A 20,088-nucleotide genomic window follows, 5' to 3' on the forward strand; every position below is an offset into this window, starting at 1 on the left:
ACACCAACATGTATGTAATCCGGGTCTCTCTGAGGGCAGACAGGCAAGGCAAATTGCATAATAATAATATACAGCTGTCCTGTCCTGTCTAATTGTCTAGTAGTAGTTAGTAAGTACTACTTACCATTAACCATCAAGTTATCATCATCATGCATGCATTTCCCTTTTCTCCCTTAACAAATGTATGGGTATGGTCGTCTACAGAGACTGTTTTGTTTGTCCATGCGTACTGTTTTTCTTTGTCAAACCTTTCCCCAAACCCCCATTCCCAACCATTCATCAAACCCTAACCCTCTTCCCCCGGGATGTGTGATTTATTGACGTTTGACTAAATTAAATGTACACCAATAATTGATCACACGCTTGCTGGGGCTGATGTAGCAAAAGCAACACTAATTCAATTTCAAGGCAGGGCTAGGATCTTCTTCTGCTTGCCCACCCATGATCAGTATATTTTCGAGGTGACTTAGCAAAGGAACCTAATCCATCATCATTAATTGCCGGCATCGATTGGATTTGTCATCATACTACACACAGAACTAAAGGATAATCTTGTGTCGAGTGTAGGCCTAGTCGAGTGACTCGACACAACTACAGTTTGTAACTTGTTGAAATAGGCTATCCGCGCCACCATTATGTTTTATTAACTTCGTTCTACTCCTCCTCCCAGAGTCTCAGGCGACTGACTGTCTCATTTTCTTTTTTTGCAAATAATACTGCCAGTGTCTACTACTACCACCAGAACCATGTCATCGCTATTCTCTTGGAAAACCAAACCATCCTAGCCATGCAGCCATCGCTGTGCCTAACTTAAACATCAATCACAGGTAAAATAAGAAGTTTGGGGGCGGTATAATAATGGACTAGGAGGAAAGACTGACAGTACTAGTAGGACAAGTCACCCAGGGGTATGGAGGGGTACCATATCTATCTGTCTATGTGTTACAAAATAGGCAGATTATTACATCCAACACTGGGTTTGGCTCTGCAACAGCAAGGAAACCATGTTTGTGATTTAAAAAGTAACCCCTCCACAATACATTAACAACGTATTGCTATGTTTAAGTAGAAATATAATTTAATACCCTAACAAAAATAAACTATATAAAATATCCCACAACACTCGACTCACCCCTCTCCCTAACCCCAACCTAACCCCAACCAATATCCAAAATGATAAAGTCCAACAAAAAAAGGATAAAAAAGGGGCAATGCAACAAGGTCAAAGTAATTGGCAGGATCTTCGGTTTGCCTTCTCCAGGACTTTTAGCCTCTTTTTCACCTCCTTTAACTGCTCTTATAGGTGCACATTCCAGAGGAGCATGCAGCGCGCATATTCCCTGCAGTTGCATCCATGGGGGAAGCAGTAGTGCTGGATATTGAAGGGCGGCGGCGGACGGCTGCCTGACCGTGGCGCTGTACAACTGGAGGGGCCTGGCTGGGGCCTTGGTACTGTAGGAGGCTGCAGCTGCTGCCGTCTCCTCCTCCTCCTCCGCCAGAGCCACCAGCCACCAGTATTCTAGGCAGATGACCCCCAGCTTCCGGCACTGGGCCATGGCTGCCAACTCCTGCCTGGATGGTTTTGCTTGGGAAGGAGTAGCTATATCTAGAAAGAAAAAAAACTATTAACCAATATTTTTTGCAAAACAGTAACACAAATTAATGCAACACACAGTGGCACAGTAGCACTAGCAAGCACAGTACATAACATTTGTGGTATGTATCTATCCTCCCACTACCTTGGCCTCTAACATTTGGGAAAGTATCTGGCATTCTATTAGCACTATGTATGAACTCGAGTACACAGTACAGCAGTCTTCTTCTCTCTTGTTTTGTCAAAGACCACTAAAAATTACCTACTAATAACAAGTACCTAAACTAAACCTATCAATCCACCACTATCTCTTCTTAGTGGCAAGAGGACAAACAAAGGACTAGTGTCTGTCTAGCATTACTTAACTTAAGTTCTCTAAATAAACTCTTACATAATCATGCCAAGCGAGCGCAAAGTTGCAAACAAGTAAGATTAGTAGTGCCGAGCACCTGTGTCATAACAATCACAGAAGATTTTTAAATGTAATTTACCTGCAATGTAAGCAGCAGCATTGCTGTTCGGGGAAAAAACGTTATTCGCAATATATAGCACAGAGCAGAAGAACACAAAGTAGTAATATTAAATGGCTACTCACCAAGCCCCGTGACCTCCACTCCTAGCTGGTCCAGCAGGTCCTGCTCCCAGTCCAGGATATCGAACCACTGGTGCGTCAGTGGGTTATTGGTGCGCCAGACACCAGAGCAGCGAAACACTGCCTGGCGCACCTTTCCCCACTGCAGCCAATGCTCCCGGAGCCCGTACCCGGACCCAGGCCTGCCGCCTGCTGCCAGGGTTAAGAGGAGGTTGCGCTGGACAAAAAAACAAGTATGGCCACCTCCGCCTCACCACTACGCTATGTGGGAATGACCAGCAGAAAAATTAAAAGCACGGATCGGCGAGCATAGGAGCACCATCCGATGTAAAAAAGCCAACACCAAACTTACCGAACATTATTTGTCGGTAGGGCACAACCCAGATGAAATATTATGGACTATAATTGAGCAAATCAAACCAGGAGCCAACATAACCCAACGTCTTTTTGAAAGCGAACAAAGGTGGGTTTATAGACTTGCAACGCACAAGACTGGATTGAATGACAATATTCCATGGCATACAGTTTTAGGGTGACTTTCCCAAACGAACCCCTTTTTTGCGCAATTAATATACTTTGAGGTCCAGATACAATCCTGAATTCCCATTACTTGTCTCCAGCTTTTGGTTCTGTTCCTTTTACCCTTTTCTTATGTTGAAATGCCTTCTCCATTGTTTTTCTTAAAACTTAATGGATTGACCTGACCGGGTCTCTTTAAAGGTCCCCGTCCTTTCTCGTATTTACGTGGCCCCTTTAAGAATCTCATCCATCCATCAACGCGGTTGCTGCAGCAACCGTTACAGCGGAAGCCACTGATCGGCCTCTGTGCCCGGATTGGCCCGCCCAAAATCCCCGGACCAGCACCACGCCCATCAAGGAAGTAACGCAGAGCCTACATCTTGATACTGCTGATCCAAGTGAACACTCCACGGGGCATTCGTGAGTAGCAACCAAGTAGGTTTGTACTCAAGACGAGCAGAAGCCGCAAGTAAGTGCTTTTAGGAAACTACTGCAGGATAACAGATCATGCGGTTAGATACGTCTGCCCGACACTGGATGTATCTAATAGGGGCGTAATCTAACTGTATTTTCACCCGTTACTTTTCTAACTTTGCAGGTGACGGATACTTGCCGTCTTGGATTACCTGATGCCCATGAAGCGATAGTTACCGCTTCTAGTGTAAGCTGAGCAAGAAGCTCACTCTTTTGTAACTTTCACTTAGACAATAACCCGCTTAATTGAGGCACATTTCCTTAGTTGTCGATCACTTCCAGCAGTGCCTGAGTGTGCTTGGACACCGCGTTCTAGCAGCGATCGCTCTCCCACACCTCCTCCTCATTTCTCCCGGCGAAACGGCACATTTACATAATGTTGTTTGTTTTTCCTTTTAAACACACCTAGGCTCGAATAAATACCGTTTGAGCACTACCGTCTATCACTACTGATAGACCACGGGTACGACCTGATATATAAGGTGTTCTTCTGTCACCTTATCTTTGGTGAACCCACCAAGCGTACTACTTGTTTACCGTGTACCCTTGTTATGTCTTCCCCAGTACGTTAACCTCACCCTATACGTTTTTTCTCCCACAGGTTTGTTCCTAAACCAGGATCAAACACCCTTTTACACAAGAACACAATTTGTGATCTTTATTTTGAACGAGGGCTGGACGCGCCTTATCGTGTGCGGACCACCCTGCTCAAGAAGCACGGTCCTGACGAAAACCAAATTTTTTTTTAAAATGGTTGAAACATGTAGACCTATTTTTAATTAACTCACATAGCACACTTCGCTATTTTTAATTATCTCACACTTCTCGAAACACCGAAGCCTTCCTAAATAGGCACAGGTGCCACATTGTTTTTAATAGGGTCTAAGCACTCAAGAATAAAGTCTTGGAGTGAGTAGTCTTGGCCCTTTTTAATACACATATCACAGTATTTTTTCTGCACATATAATAAAAAAACCCGCTCCACTGTAATCAGGTGTCGCAGCTCACCCTATGGGCATTCGGCCTATGGGGTGGGACCCCGATGATGAAGCATGTCACCAACCAGGTTGGTGAGTGAGGGGTCTTCTACAAGGACAAACACTGTCCGGTATAGGGCCTGGGCACTTAGTGCTAACCTGAGCCTTAAGCTCTAGATACAGAAGAAATCCTTCTTTGTATTTTCCTTTCCAGGGGGCACTTCTCCATTGTTGTTATATCCTTTTACGGGGACCAGGAGTTCCCACCACACATAACCTGTGCAATTTCCCTGACTCTCTCTTTTGTTATACACATACTAGGCAGCGCACAGCTGCGAGAGCTAGACATAATTAGAACTATACCAACCATGGCTGAAAATCAAGGTCTTTCGTACACCTTGGAGGAGGTTGAGGAGGTGATGAGTGATCTCTCTATTTTTGCGGATCCCAGTATTGCTCAAAGCATTTCTGCGACTAAAGATTGGGAAAACTTAACAGAATTGAAAAGGAACAGAATTAGGACGATCCTACATGGGACCATCCTAAAACAATATCTGGATAAGAACATGGCGCCAAAAGGGTTACTAGTCTCTAATGCTCCACGCATCTTTTTAGAAGATGAAGTCTTCCGAAAAGATTGGGCTGCCATAGCTTGGCACTGTACCCACGACTGGATAGTCTTGATTCTAAAAACAGCTTTAAGACTATCCGAAAAAATCCAGGTGGAAATTCAAGTGGCCGAAGGTAACATGAAAACCACAATCACAGGCTTTAAGAAAAAGCTAGATGAGCTCAACAAGGAAATGACAGATTACTAAGACAACCTGACTCAACAAAAAGTGCAAAAGTTTCAGAAAGATTTAAAAAGATTCTCGATGGTGAAGGCATACCCATACTCGGATCCAGAATATGTACCACCATCTAGAGGTGATGATAACTCGGATGCTTCCAGTAATGCTTCCAGTAATGCATCAAGCAACACCTCCAATTCCAGTGGCAACTCTAGCAACGGAAGTACAAAACAAAGAGGCAGAGGACGAGGCAGAGGTAAGGGCAACTGGCCTACCTATAACCCAATGCCCATGCCACCGTTTCAGGATGTATATAATCATCCAGCTAACTTCCCTATGTATGGGTGGCAACCACCCTTTCAACAACCTTTCTTTCCCCAAAACCTCTATAGGCCGCCTTTTTTACACCGGGCGGGAGAGGCCGGGGGAGGAGAAAAAACGCCAACCAAGGCAACCAAGTCCACTGGGCGCCGGAAGACCCGAGTACCAACCAGAACAGGAACAAACCCCAACAGGCAGGGCTGAGCAATCGGAAAACCTAATAACCAACCTGTCCTCTAGACCCCACAGCAAAGATGAGGAATCGGTCCTTAACAAAGGGCTAGGTTTCGTGCCAACAGCCAACCTGGACAAGTTCAAGCTCCACTGCGAACTAGCATCCTTCTTTAGAAAATTGAGACTAAAAGCATTTTTCGAAAAGAAAACCAACATGGAGGAGTGTGGTACTGCAATTCTGGACCCTTTCGTTTCACCAGCCTCGAGGTCCGCACACTCGTGTCACAAATGTTGTCGTAACATGACGAATTTGGTATCGACGGACCGGTAATGATTAGGACATCATTCCTATGCATTTGCGTCACGATCGAGTGATGCTAACATCCTTAAATCGTGGTTTCCGTCTCGAACCCTCAGACGCCATTTTGTGAACGACATCCATCTTATGACTTGCCCTCATATAATCAATTGATTAAGGCCGAGTTTTGATCTGAAAGGACACGTCCACCGTAGCTGACTTCCCCATGACCTGGCCGAGCTGACTCCACTGCCTCCAGCCAAGCCTGTTTGGGCAACTCCTCACCCAGTGGCCGAGCCAGATATCATCAAGGCACAACATGTCATAAACCCTTCACTGCATACAGACCCTGTTTTCCCATACACACACACACCTGTCCATGATTCTTGTTTATGACCTGTTTATGATGGGAGGGTGCTCGACCTTATTGGCATTTCATCAATATCTGATGGGAGTTCTGGATCTGGCGGAGTAATCCATCACTAACTGGACATCTGAAATATGTGCTGACCAGCATGACTTCGCTCTTTGTATTATTGTGGAAATATTTGTATTGCCATATCGTAAACTTAAGAATTCTTGCCTGCAGCTGTTATTCATGTATATAAGGAAGAAGGCTGGTTCTGTAAAAATGAACAGTCTCCTGAGAACTTACGGCCCGTGTTGTCGTACTTCTAGGACGCATGTTACTTGGTTGCAGCCAATAAAACTCGATCACTGACTTCACCTAGAAGACTCTGTGTTTCTGTAAGTCCAGAACAGGGAGAACCTAGAGGTCTTCGGGTGTGATCCCCTGGCACCACCGGGTCTCTAAAAACCCGGCACCTCAGTTGGCGCCCGACTCGAGGGGATATCAAGCGGTGACGGTCCAAGCCAGATGTTCGTGAAGAGCTTCGTCTGAAAATTCCAGAGGACGGCCAGCCACTTCAGCGACCCCTGCATGTCGACGTGGTTCCGAAGGTCTTTGCTGCGAGGTTCCCCGCGTCCCGACGGCTACGAAGGACTGCTGCCCTGACTATCGCCCTGTTTTGGACCCAGTGATCCTTGGTAGAGCGAAACGATAGACGAGTCTTCTAGTGACGTCACCGATCTTCAATACTCAGTTAAGTATAAGTGGAGCGTCTCCCAGTTCTTAGTTTGGTTCTTGTTTGGTTCTTAGTTTGGTATCCCAGAGATACGGTTTGTATATTGGTACTTGCAAGCACCAAAACCGAGGGATTCGTGTATTCACGAAAATATCATAATTAGGTAATCCCTTGAAGTTTGAAGCTAGACTAGTGAGCAAAGATGCCTGGTCTTAGCAGACTTGGAAACTTGTTTTGTCTTGGTTCTAGTAAGGACTCCCGATTAGAGGATTCGTGTCCGGTTCCTCCGATTGGAACTCCAACATATGAGTTATATATAAAGCACGGAGTAGTTCCTATCACGTATAATGAGGTATGGATAAAATACACCTGCAAGAATGGTGTTTTAAAATGGCCCCAACATGGTAGTTTTGACTCAGAAATTTTAGACAACCTCGAGGTCAAATTGTTCCAGAAGAAAGCCCGGCCGGCGATGTTTGACTCTTTTCGCTTATGGCGCAAAGAAGCCAAACAGAAAGAAATGAAACTAGCGAAGAAAAACAAAAGAGGTATGTCGATGGTACAAGCTGCCATCGCATACAGGGATAATGAGGAAGAGCAGGAAAGTGAACAAATGCTCAGAAGCAAGAAACTAGCAATAGATAAATGCTACCCGATGTTACCACATGGGGGACAAGACTCAAAGGGTACCTCCGAGAAAGATCCACTAATGTCCCATTTATTGAATTCACCACCGCCATATACATCGAGTGTTGTGGGACCCCCGAGACGTATTGTTATACCGCGCCCTGGCGCACGAAAAGCAGCTCTTGTACAAGCACCAGCTTCTCTTCAGCTGGTTCCTACTTCTCCGGCGGAGCCTTCTCAAGGGCCGCCGCCTTTGCTCCACACTCCATCTACTTCTACGACTTTGCCTACCGCTCCGACTATTCACTATGATACTACGTCTGCTACTGCTTCAACTTCCTCTGCTGTTGCCTCGACTTCCTCTTTACATCAGCCTGTCTTTTCTGGCGTATCTGCCTCGCCGCAAGCTTCTCCTTCTGTCAGACAGAGAGTGACAAGTACTGTCACTGGTCTATTATCACCTTTCTTCGGATCACCCAAAACGACCCCTAAAACAGATCGTAGACAGTTGCGTAGTCAACTGCCTGATTACGAGGAAAGAGAAGTACTAAATGAGTTAGCACGCAAATGGGTTACTGACACTGCTAAATATGATGTTCAGTCTGTTATGGAAGTTTTCAGTCAATGGGATGCGCCCACTCAAAGATACGTCTTTGAGGAGATGTGTGTATATCTTTGTGACGATTTGGAGACAAACGATCCCAAACGCAAGATGAATGAGTTATTTCGTATGCGTGCTAGGTTTTATAAGGGAATGATTGTAGGTTCCGATGTCGAAAAAGCCATAGATGTATTGTTATCTTACAGGAGTAAGGGAAACGTTTCGAGATCGTTGTATGAAGATGATGTGTCAGATAGGAAAAGGCGCGACAGTACCCCATGAGAGAGGTTCCTCCAGTATGGAGGGAAGGTGATGCGAATGCACAACCACCTGTTCCACCGCATTTCCAGCGAGTATGGGTACATGTCCCCTGGAAAAGATCTGAAGTTCTAGCACTCAAACAGACATTACCCGATCCGCGTAAAAATCCTGCAGGGTATTACAAGGAGTTATCACAAACTGCCAGCTCATGTATAATGAATTTAGCAGACATAGACATGTTGTTTGGGAATGTTGTTCCGCATCCTTTATGGAGTAAAATTCGTCATGCAGATCATGATCAAGAACTAGGTGATTCATGGGCTAATATTACCGCTACTGACGCTAGACAAGTCGGTGGTTCTAAACCCGAGCCTTTAATAGCAGAACTTCCCGGTAGGATTATTGCGTACATGAAGACATTAATGCCTGAATTGCGCGTAAATTGGGACAAGCTATCTGCATGCAAGCAGAAGAAAGATGAGAATGTGTCTGACTTTTTCACAAGATTTGAGGAGACTTTCACTGATCACAGTGGTCAGGACATGGCTACCGAGGGTGGCCAAAGACTGTTTGTAGACAAATTTGTACATAACCTGCTTCCCGAACTGTGCAATAAATTGAAAGATTCAGAGAGTGCTTGGGCTGTTTCCACGTCAGCGCAGATTTTAGCCACAGCCCAGTACTATGAAAATAGGCGCAAAGACGAGCTAGATAAGACAGAGAAGAAGACTAAAGAGTTAAAAACTAAAGTTCTTCTCCAGCAAGCCTATCCGCCTCGCACGGCTAGTCAGCCCAATTATCAACAGCCACAGCAGTATTCAAGAAACGCGCAAGGAAACGAGTTTTCCCATCAGCGTTCTCCGTATGGCCCGAATCAATGTGCCTATTGCAAAGAAGAGGGTCATTTCAAAAGTAATTGTGCAGCTCTTGCGCGACGCTTAAATGGTGTCTCCGGTGCAAGAGGTAGAGGTGTTCAACAGTCTCCTAGAGGTAGGGGCCGTGGAAATTTCTCCCAGAATACAACTTCTTTCCCGCCTCAAAATTCCATGAATAGCTTTGACCAACAGAATAATGCGTCTTCCAGGACAGCTCAGTACTATGCTGATGACTATTACGCAGAAAACGAGAATGAGGGTAATAGTTGCTAGGACAGCCATGGACAAAGAGAGGGAGTTGTTTCAGTTCCAGTAGACCAGAATGGACCTTACGGTGAGGTGATTACATCCGGAGTGTCAGAGCCATTTCTGCTGGATACTGGTGCTACAAAAAGTTCGATTATGCACTCAAAACTTCCTGGCGCACCTTTGTCTGGCAAAATGAATGTTTCAGTAGGTTTTTCTGGCGCCCCCGTTAGGAACCCGATCTCCAATCCCATGCCCCTTTCTGTTGGCCCATGCGAATTAGAAGCACCCCTCATTCTTACCACAGGTTGTGGCGAAAATTTGTTAGGCTTGGATTTGTTAAAGAGATTATATGCAACTTTGTACTGCTCCCCCTCGGGAGTACAGCTTACCCTAGGAAGGAAAGTTACTTCTCCAATGTATTTGGCGAAGGAAAATATTCTGCCCGAATTGTCATCTCTTCCGGATGAACTTTGGGCGAATGGTTCTAATGATGTGGGTCATTTAGAGATAGCACCGTATGTCATAACAATAAAAGCTAATGTTAGGTTGCCACGTATTCCCCAATATCGAATATCAAACAAATGTGAAAAGGCTTTGTTAGCGATCATCTATGATCTGATTGCGAAAGATGTCATAGAAGAAACTACAGCCAACATTTGTAACAGTCCGGTTTTGCCTGTCTTAAAGCGTACCGATCCTTCACAGCCCCCTGTGTACCGATTTGTGATCGATCTAAGGGAAGTGAATAAGATCGTTGTACCGCAGTTTCCAGTCGTTCCCGACATTACTGCCTTATTGACAATGGTTCCAGCCTCAGCCAATTGGTTTTCGGTGATTGACCTGAAGAATGCTTTCTTCAGCATCCCGATTGCCGAGGAGAGCAGAGATATCTTCGGCTTCAATTTAGGAGGACGAAGCTTCCGCTTTAAACGCGCTCCTCAAGGCAACTGTGAGAGTCCATCAATATTCAGTCAAGCCCTGATAACACAACTAGACACGATTATTCTACCTAGTGGCGCAACTCTGATCCAGTATGTAGACGATCTACTGATCGCTGCACATACTGAAGAGTTTTGCAAGCAAGCCACATTGTCATTGTTGCGTCATTTATGTGACATGAAACACAAAGTCTTGCTTTCCAAACTACAATTTTGCCGACCAGAAGTAACCTACTTAGGTCACATCTTATCGAAGGAGGGAAGGAGACTGACCCCAGAAAGAATACAGGCAATTGCAGAACTGAGTGCCCCAAGGACACAAAGAGAAGTGGGTGCCTTCTTGGGCATTACATCGTATTGTAGACAATGGATACCGAACTTCTCACTGTTGGCCAAACCTTTGCTGGCATTAATGCGTAAGGACACACCCAATCCTTTGCCTTGGTCTGAAGATTGTCAGGCGAGTTTCCATGAGTTGCGTGAGGCATTATGTTCGGCTCCTGTATTGGGCAACCCCGACTACAGCAAGCCGTTTACATTATATGTCCACGAGAAAGAAGGTTGCGCATTATCAGTCTTGACACAGCACTTTGGGGACAAACAACGCCCATGTGCATATTTCTCCGCGACTCTAGATCCCGTAGCTAAGGCATTACCAAGTTGCTTGAGGGCCACTGCCGCAGCGGCTGTCTGTATTCGACAATCCGCTGGGTTAGTCATGAATAATACTCTGACCGTTATGGTCCCACATGCAGTAGATATTTTACTAAACAGGACGAAGACACAGCATCTAACTAGTGCTCGACTGTCCAGCTACGAATTGACCCTGTTAGCAAGTCACATTCACATAAAGAGGTGCGATACACTCAACCCTGCTACATTATTACCCATTCCAGCAAAGACAGATGAGGGCGACAAACATGATTGCTGTTTTAGGACAGAGGAAGAGACAAAAGGGAGAGTAGATTTGCAGGACACTCCTCTCTCTGAATGTAATGATAATTTATGGGTTGATGGTTCATGTTTCAAGTTGCTGAATGGTGATACGACTGCAGCATATGCCGTGACAACATTACACACGATTGTAGAGACAGCTCGCGTCCCCCACAATTCTGCACAAGCAGCAGAGTTAGTCGCACTCACAAGAGCGTGCGTGTTGGCGAAAGGAAAACGAGTGAATGTGTACACTGATAGTCAGTACGCCTTTGGCGTAGCCCACAGTTTTGGAAGATTGTGACGTGAACGTGGGTTCCTGACGTCGCATGGTGCAAAGATTCAACACGGACAGCTAGTACACGACCTTCTCGAGTCACTGACCTTGCCCCTACAGGTTGCGATCGTGAAGTGTAGCGCGCATAGAAAGATCCGAGATGATGTTGGTCGAGGGAATGCATTTGCCGACGAGGTCGCGAAAGAGACTGCAAGGAACACAATGAGTCGGATGTATGTTGTAGGTCCTGCTAGATGGACCCCTGATGTGGGTATGTGTGAGGACACCATCGAAAGCGTGAAATCTATACAAGGTGACGCGACTGAGAAAGAGGTGAATGAATGGAGAGAAAGCAAGGGTAGATTAGACGCGAATGGTTGTTGGGTCGAACTGTCAGAACACCAGCGATGGTTGTTACCGGACGCTTATGTTCTCGCAGTGGTGACAATGGCCCATGGAATGGCACACGTCAGTGTGAAAGGAATATGTAAGCTGTTGGCCCAAGTATGGCAGAATAGTGGTATCCTGAATTGTGCAGAGAATTTGGTCAGAAACTGCATGGTATGTTTAAAGCACAATCCCGGTAGAGGAACCCCAACCCCAGCTGGTCACTTTGCACCTCCAACGTATCCGTTCGAGGTCTTGCAGCTCGATTTCATCCACATGGAGAGGTGCAACAACCTGAAATATGTACTTGTTGTTGTTTGCGCCTTCTCTAGATGGGTAGAAGCGTACCCCCTTAAGGACAACACTGCATTGTCAACTGCCAAAGCCCTTGTCAAAGAATTCTTCCCTAGATTCGGCATGCCTAGGATTGTCTGGAGTGATAACGGAAGTGAATTCGTGGGACGAGTGATGAAGAAAGTGTGTGAGTGTCTAGGCATCCGCCAGAAGTTCCACGCTGCAAACCACCCCTAATCGGCAGGATTGGTAGAGTGCTATAATGGCACGCTTAAAGTGAAACTGGCCAAGATCCAAGCTAGCACAGGTCTCAAGTGGCCAGACGCCCTGCCTTTAGCACTCCTGTCTACCAGGATGATTTTCCATTCTCGACTGGGACTTAGCCCACACGAAATCGTGTTTGGGCGCCCAGCAAATATATGGGGAGTACCGAGGCCTAGAAAGCTCAGTGAGATCGAGTACCCTGCACTGTTTGACTATTTGCACGAATTGACAACTAAACTGCATACTTCACATCAACAGGTCCACAGCTCTTCTCCACCGGCATCTGAGGATCCAGGCCATGCTATCGAACCTGGCTCTTGGATCCTGATTCGCAACTTCAGACGTACCAAGAACGAGGAGCCTCGCTGGACCGGACCTTTCCAGGTTTTACTGTCTACCCGCTCTGCAGTACGTGTCCACGGCAAGAAACATTGGGTGCACAGCGCCCATTGCAATAGGGTCCCGTTGCCCCTTCCATACGACCGATGGGTCCAGCAAGGAGTCGCTGACTCCGAGACTGAGTCTGTACCACGTTTTGTCCCCTTCAGCGATGCACGACTAAAAGGAACTGGTACCGACAAAGAGAGCGATTGCATTCTGCAAGGATCTGTGCCACCGTCGCTGCAGTTGGACACTACAAAACCTGAAACACTGTTTGAAGATCACACCGTGCCTGGAAAAGAACGATATAATCTAAGGTCGAGACCAAAGAACTGACATACTCGAACTAGTGCGATCTTCCCTTCTCCCATGAACTATTTTTGATTCCACAGCTCTCTCGCCCAGGAGACTAGCTCATTTTTGATTTTCGAACCACCATCCGGTTCTGCTGCTAAGGCTGCGGTTGAAGTCTGAGGAGTGCAGCCGGGGACGCCTAGGTCAACGGTTCTGGTCAGTCTGAGGGAATCACCCCGGACTGGACAGAGCGCACATCTTGGCAGAAACAACCTCCCACCGCGAGCGGCAACCAGAGGATGGAGTTTCCGAGGGTAGAGAGGCCTGCTAGACGTATGAATTTTGAAAAGAAAATATGCACTATAATGGCAAAGAGACGTTTTCTAGTGTTGAGCATCTCAATGTTGTGTAGTATAATAATGTTTTTAACTGGCTATGCTCTATCTATCTTTCGAGTTCCATTCATATACCACACTCCGCTCACACCTTCTCCTACCATTTCCACACACTCCTTCCATCCCCTACCTGAACACGAGTCTGCCAGAAGACTCGAATTTGTAAATAATTCATTTGTCCTACTCCTACACCAGCACCAATCTGTTATGAACAACACGAACTGTTGGATATGTGGACTCATGCCGCACACAACCGATAAGGGTATCCCCTACTTCGTCCTGCCCTTCAGTTATTACGGTTCTTTGTGGGCTTTCCAGACCATGTTCCTGTTTTCCCTTGAACCATACGTTCGGGGGGAGAACTCGAACAACAAGGCACTAATAGCAGGAATCAAGAACATGAGTAGAGATATCGACACGATCAGAGCAACTCCCAAAGATGAGTTTACCCCATACAGTAGGTGGAACATCACCAAGTGTGGGATTTCATTAAGTGAGAGCCAGAAATCAAAGAAATCATCCTCAGTCTGGGTAGTACCGCACCGTGGTCACTTATGTCTGCAAGGCATTGGCAGGGATCCCAAAGCACAGTTGGGGAAGAGCATATGCACGGAAACATACGTGTTTGCCTCCCGAACTTCCCCTCCATTTCTGGCGGCTAAGGGTACATACTTCATCTGCCACGACAAGGCATACACTTGGTTGCCTGCCGACTTCTCGGGCACATGCTTCATCTCGTTTCTGCTGCCACCCACCTATACGGCCGGGGCAGATTACCATCGGACAAGGACAGTTAGGGGTGTCGTAAGTCAAGACGACACTGCGGGTCAAGAATTTGGAGACTTCGTAAAGGGTTTTCTGCCATTTTGGGGGCCTTTGGTGAACAGCAGGAACATTCGACAATTAACGAGGATAGTTGAGTCCGCCGTGACTGAAACGGCCGGTGCCCTTAGCAACCTGACAGCAGAGCTTCAGTCGGATCGGCTTATGACCCTTCAGAACAGGGTTGCCCTAGACGTCATCCTTGCAGACCGTGGTGGTGTATGTAGAGTGATCCAATCTAGTTGCTGCATTTTCATCCCCGAAAATACTCCGACAGTGTACCAGGCCATCTCCAAACTACACAAAATCTCTGATTCCCTTCACATGGAGAAAGGGGATTGGTCTCTGCTAGGGTGGTTCTGGGAACTGATCTCTGCCTGGGGATGGAAAACTCTGATCTTCATTGGTATGATCTTAGCCGTTCTGTTTATGTTCTGCCTGTTTGTGCAGTGCGCTCCTGCAATATGTGGCCTCTGCGCCACTTCATGTGTAAGGAAGCCTGTATCGAGGGACGAACTGAGCAACAAAATGATGCTCCAACAGCATCTCCACGAATTCGTCATTACAGATCTGGATTCAGATTAGAGTTATTGCCTTATATGAGGGCAAAAGGAGGGTCTGTGGTATTGCAATTCTGGACCCTTTCGTTTCACCAGCCTCGGGGTCCGCACACTCGTGTCACAAATGTCGTCGTAACATGACGAATTTGGTATCGACGGACCGGTAATGATTAGGACATCATTCCTATGCATTTGCGTCACGATCGAGTGATGCTAACATCCTTAAATCGTGGTTTCCGTCTCGAACCCTCAGACGCCATTTTGTGAACGGCATCCATCTTATGACTTGCCCTCATATAATCAATTGATTAAGGCCGAGTTTTGATCTGAAAGGACACGTCCACCGTAGCTGACTTCCCCATGACCTGGCTGAGCTGACTCCACTGCCTCCAGCCAAGCCTGTTTGGGCAACTCCTCACCCAGTGGCCGAGCCAGATATCATCAAGGCACAACATGTCATAAACCCTTCACTGCATACAGACCCTGTTTTCCCATACACACACACACCTGTCCATGATTCTTGTTTATGACCTGTTTATGATGGGAGGGTGCTCGACCTTATTGGCATTTCATCGATATCTGATGGGAGTTCTGGATCTGGCGGAGTAATCCATCACTAACTGGACATCTGAAATATGTGCTGACCAGCATGACTTCGCTCTTTGTATTATTGTGGAAATATTTGTATTGCCATATCGTAAACTTAAGAATTCTTGCCTGCAGCTGTTATTCATGTATATAAGGAAGAAGGCTGGTTCTGTAAAAACGAACAGTCTCCTGAGAACTTACAGCCCGTGTTGTCGTACTTCTAGGACGCATGTTACTTGGTTGCAGCCAATAAAACTCGATCACTGACTTCACCTAGAAGACTCTGTGTTTCTGTAAGTCCAGAACAGGGAGAACCTAGAGGTCTTCGGGTGTGATCCCCTGGCACCACCGGGTCTCTAAAAACCCGGCACCTCAGGAGAGCACTGATATGAACGAGACTGGACTACGGAACAAATCCACATTCATGCCACCACCGCACACCATCCCGGTGGAAGTCTCTACTTTAGAGCAGGCGGTCTTTAATGAAGTGGAAAATGCCTCCACAAAAAAACCATTCATGAATCTCACCAAACATGAGAGAACTGCACTAGACAACCTACAGAATTCGGATACGATCATCATCAAACCCGCTGATAAGGGCGGAGGGATAGTCATACTTGACAAATCAGCATACCAGACTGAATGTCTAAGACTCCTTGTGGATGAAAGAAACTATCAGAGATTACCAGTGGATCCCACTGAGGATCTCAGGAACGAGATTACCTCACTTGTGGAACACGGAGAAGCGGAAGGATACCTTTCTAAACAAGAGGCTGATTTCTTATGTAAGAGTGAGGGTAGGATTCCCTACTTTTACACGCTCCCGAAGATGCATAAAAACAAAATAACACCACCTGGGAGACCCATAGTCTCGGGGATAGGGTCACTTCTTGAACCTTTATCCTGTTTTTGCGATGTTTTTTCCAAAAAAATGGTACAAAAAACCAGTACCTACTTACAGGACACCAAAAGTGTACTACGACTCTTGGACCAGCTCACCATTGATGATGATACAATCCTGGTGAGTTTCGACATTGAGAGCCTATATACGAGCATTCCTCAGGATGCCACTTTAGAGGTGCTCAAAAGAGCACTTGACAAAGAAGAATGGACTTCCAGAACACCAAGAGAGTTCATTTTGAAATGCGCCAGACTGGCCCTTAAGAGGAACTACTTTCAATATGAGGACAAGATCTTTCTCAAAACTGGGGGTACTTCGATGGGCAGTACTTTTGCTCCCAGCGTAGCAGGCCTATACGTACACGATTTCGAGGAGAAACATATCATCGGCAACCAAAACCCCTACAGCTCCAATATCCTTCTGTGGAGAAGGTATATAGACGACATGCTGACCATCTGGAAAGGCACTGAGGATACCCTAGTCTCCTTCTTCAATTGGATCAACACACTGGACGACCACTTGAAGTTCACTTATGTGAAAGACCTCAACTCCCTGGTCTTCCTGGATCTCACCATAACAAAAGTCAATGGGAAGCTGTCAACGGTCACCCACTATAAACCCACTGCTAAAAACAACCTCCTTCAGTTCGAGAGTTTCCACCCGAGACCACTGCGGGAGAACTTACCGTATGGACAATACCTACGGCTCCGCAGAAACTGCAGTGAGCTCAATGATTATAAACAACAGGCCCAAGATCTTACTACCAAACTGAAAAACCGGGGATACCCTGACAAGACCTTACAGAAAAGCCAAAAACAAGCCCGAAACCAACATCGAGCTGCTCTGTTGGAGAATCCAACAAGGACCGCAGAGGAAACGCCCCTAACATGTGTTACCACGTACAATACCATCTCCAACGAGGTAACGAAGATAATAGGAAAACACTGGAGCATCCTCAATACAGGCAACCTAAGGTGGGAAAAACCTCTTTTCTCATACAGGAGGGCACGAAGTATCAGGGATGCGGTGGTAAACACCAGACCAGGAACAGTTGTGGTAGAGAATGAGACAGTTCTCAACACATGGGGCCTACCAAAAGTGACTGGCCACTACAAATGCGGCAATTGTAGTGTATGCCCTTTCACCCACAACACCAAGACCCTACAACTGGAACCCAACAAAACCTGGACTATCAGAGGGCACACGAACTGCAACAGTGAAAATGTTGTGTATATGCTGACTTGCCCCTGCAACCTACGCTATGTGGGAATGACCAGCAGAAAAATAAAAACACGGATCGGCGAGCATAGGAGCACCATCCGATGTAAAAAAGCCAACACCAAACTTACCGAACATTATTTGTCGGTAGGGCACAACCCAGATGAAATATTATGGACTATAATTGAGCAAATCAAACCAGGAGCCAACATAACCCAACGTCTTTTTGAAAAAGAACAAAGGTGGGTTTATAGACTTGCAACGCACAAGACTGGATTGAATGACAATATTCCATGGCATACAGTTTTAGGGTGACTTTCCCAAACGAACCCCTTTTTTGCGCAATTAATATACTTTGAGGTCCAGATACAATCCTGAATTCCCATTACTTGTCTCCAGCTTTTGGTTCTGTTCCTTTTACCCTTTTCTTATGTTGAAATGCCTTCTCCATTGTTTTTCTTAAAACTTAATGGATTGACCTGACCGGGTCTCTTTAAAGGTCCCCGTCCTTTCTCGTATGGACGTGGCCCCTTTAAGAATCTCGTCTATCCATCAGCGCGGTTGCTGCAGCAACCGTTACAGCGGAAGCCACTGATCGGCCTCTGTGCCCGGATTGGCCCGCCCAAAATCCCCGGACCAGCACCACGCCCATCCAGGAAGTAACGCAGAGCCTACTTCTTGATACTGCTGATCCAAGTGAACACTCCACGGGGCATTCGTGAGTAGCAACCAAGTAGGTTTGTACTCAAGACGAGCAGAAGCCGCAAGTAAGTGCTTTTAGGAAACTACTGCAGGATAACAGATCATGCGGTTAGATACGTCTGCCCGACACTGGATGTATCTAATAGGGGCGTAATCTAACTGTATTTTTGCCCGTTACTTTTCTAACTTTGCAGGTGACGGATACTTGCCGTCTTGGATTACCTGATGCCCATGAAGCGATAGTTACTGCTTCTAGTGTAAGCTGAGCAAGAAGCTCACTCTTTTGTAACATTAACTTAGACAGTAACCCGATCACTTCCAGCAGTGCCTGAGTGTGCTTGGACACCGCGTTCTAGCAGCGATCGCTCTCCCACACCTCCTCCTCACTTCTCCCGGCGAAACGGCACATTTACATAATGTTGTTTGTTTTTCCTTTTAAACACACCTAGGCTCGAATAAATACCGTTTGAGCACTACCGTCTACCACTACTGATAGACCACGGGTACGACCTGATATATAAGGTGTTCTTCTGTCACCTTATCTTTGGTGAACCCACCAAGCGTACTACTTGTTTACCGTGTACCCTTGTTATGTCTTCCCCAGTACGTTAACCCCACCCTATACGTTTTTTCTCCCACAGGTATTTTCCTAAACCAGGATCAAACACCCTTTTACACAAGAACACAATTTGTGATCTTTATTTTGAATGAGGGCTGGACGCGCCTTAGCGTGTGTGGACCACCCCGCTCAAGAAGCACGGTCCTGACGAAAACCAAAATATTTTTTAAAATGGTTGAAACATGTAGACCTATTTTTAATTAACTCACATACCACACTTCGCTATTTTTAATTATCTCACACTTCTCGAAACACCGAAGCCTTCCTAAATAGGCACAGGTGCCACATTGTTTTTAATAGGGTCTAAGCACTCAAGAATAAAGTCTTGGAGTGAGTAGTCTTGGCCCTTTTTAATACACATATCACAGTATTTTTTCTGCACATATAATAAAAGAACCCGCTCCACTGTAATCAGGTGTCGCAGCACACCCTATGGGCATTCGGCCTATGGGGTGGGACCCGGATGATGAAGCATGTCACCAACCACGTTGGTGATTGAGGGGTCTTTTTCAAGGACAAACGCGGTCCGGTATAGGGCTGGGGCACTTAGTGCTAACCTGAGCCTTAAGCTCTAGATACAGAAGAAATCCTTCTTTGTATTTTTCTTTCCAGGGGGCACTCCTCCATTGTTGTTATATCCTTTTACGGGGACCAGGAGTTCCCACCACACATAACCTGTGCAATTTCCCTGACTCTCTCTTTTGTTATACACATATTCACCAGGAAGCCCAGCATCAATGGAATAGAATGCATTCAAAATCTTGTCAGAATAAAACGATGTTGCATATCATGAACAAAAGCCTAATAAGATTGTAAGCCTTGTGCCACTCGGGGAGCAGACTAATATAGACTTACACTACTTTTATATTTATTTTTAATTCATCTTTGGATAGCTACATTTTCCAAGAAGGTCTATTTTAACTTCTCCTTGGTAAAGGTTATACAATTTTCTGGGTCCTCAAATAGATCAGACAATCCCAATTTTGACAACATGGATCTCACATATTTTATCCAAGGCATCTATTTGTCTCCTTCCAATTTGAGACAATCCCTTAGCACGGCTTGGTTCAGTCACAC

The sequence above is a fragment of the Lissotriton vulgaris genome, chromosome 9, assembly GCF_964263255.1.
Source record: "Lissotriton vulgaris chromosome 9, aLisVul1.2, whole genome shotgun sequence".
In the NCBI taxonomy this organism is placed as follows: domain Eukaryota; kingdom Metazoa; phylum Chordata; class Amphibia; order Caudata; family Salamandridae; genus Lissotriton; species Lissotriton vulgaris.